We start from the raw sequence: 1,767 nt of genomic DNA, 5'->3' as shown, positions 1-1,767 counted from the left end.
CCCCCCCCCCCCCCCCGGGCACCCTGTAATGCCTTTTTGTTTATTTTTTTTCTTTTTTTTTTTTTTTTTTTTGTCCCTTCCCCTCCATAGTTTGTGCCATTTATGAGTCATGTATGGTACCAATAAAATGACTTTTCGGTTTGAGGCTGTCCTGAGCGCTTCTTTCTGAGCACAGGACCCGGCTGATGCAGGGGCAGGGCAGAGAGGCGATGCTGTCCCCTCATGCCCCTGGTGCCTCGGCAGGGGGAGCGGGCGCAGGGCTCGCTGGGCTCCCAGGGCGATGCTGGCTCGATGCTGGCTCGCCTCAGCCTGCTGATTCCCAGCCAGTCCCCAGCCGGCTCCCTGCTGTGGAAAGCAGAAATCCCAGCAAGGACAGAGCACAGGGCTGCTGGGAAACAGCCCTGTCCCTGAGCCAGAGCAAATAAGCGGCACAGAGCCTGCCCTGACACCAAGGTGATGGGCATGTCTCCTGGTGAGCAGCAGGAATGCCGTGGTTCCACTGTGGGAACTGGGCAGTGGAAGCCAAGTGGCACACGGGGGTCCTGGGGTGGCAAAGGAGTGGCAGTGATTCCCCCATCCTGAGCAAGGGGCACAGCACCAGCCTCCATGAAAGCTGCCCTCATCTCCTTCCAGGAGCTGCCAGCGCTGCAGGCCAGATGCTGGTCCCCAGTTCCTGCAGCCAGCTGGCCCCAGGGATCGCATTTTGTTGTGTTCACTTGAGGGGTCCTGCCCCTGGGGGGGCAGCGGCAGCTGTGGGTGCCTCATGTGGTACACCACCTCCCCAGCCAAACGGGCAGGGTGAGGAGGCAGCGGCTGTGGGTAATGCTGGGGCAGCTCGGGCACTGACGGGGGGAAAAGGGTGGTAGGGGAAAGAAGGCTTTTTAAATCAGGCTGGTGCAGCCGAAGGTAAAGGCTGAATGGGCCCAAGTCTTCAAAGCAGGGGTACAGGGCTTGGGTTGGCATCTGCACTGAAGAATGTCACCTTGCCATCCTCCCCTGTGACAGGGCTGGGTGGCTGCAGGGTGGGCGGTCATGGCATAGTGAGCCCATGGTGTGCTGGCACCCCGGGCTGAGGTGTCACCACCCTTGCTCCACACGTGCACTGAGCTCTAGCAGCCTCAGCAGGATGTGGGCAGGCAGGGAGGGAGGGGGGGCCAGGCCAGAGCATGGATGAAGCAGGGCAAATAGCAACTGGCCACAGATGCTCCTGGTGAAATCGCCACTCCATGAAGTATCCCAGTGATGTCCAGCCAGATTCTGCCCACGCATGGCCATGGGAGCTGGGTGCACATCGGTCTGAGGGCAGCTGGCCCCATCCCACAGGGGTCCCTGGTGCCCCCGGGAACTGGGAACAGTTTGGGGTTGAGGAGTGAGCTGGAAAGCTCAAGGTTCCCCACAAAACCCCCAAGCCTCTCTCCCCACACCAACCCCAGAGTTGCGAGAAACTTCCTGAAGTTTCTGGTTTTTGTTTTCTCTTTTTGAGGGAGGCATCTGTCTCCTCCACTGCTCTGCTCCAGGGCCAGCGCCGAGCCCCCGCATGGCACCCGGCGGGACCACACCAGGAGGAAACCCTGGGGCAGAGCTGCCTTCCTCCTGTGACACCTCTGCCCAAGGTCACGGAGAGCAGTGACGCCTGCTTGTGCCTGGGAAAGTTAAACAGTAACCTGGGAAGTGGTGGCCTGCGAGCGATGGGTGCTGCGGGGCCAGAGAGCCCGGCCATGCGAAGGACGTGTGGGGATGGCTCACCTGGGCTGGTGACAGCACATG

Source organism: Cuculus canorus, chromosome 7, assembly GCF_017976375.1.
Source record: "Cuculus canorus isolate bCucCan1 chromosome 7, bCucCan1.pri, whole genome shotgun sequence".
Lineage (NCBI taxonomy): Eukaryota > Metazoa > Chordata > Aves > Cuculiformes > Cuculidae > Cuculus > Cuculus canorus.
Note: the sequence above shows the minus strand (reverse complement) of the source record.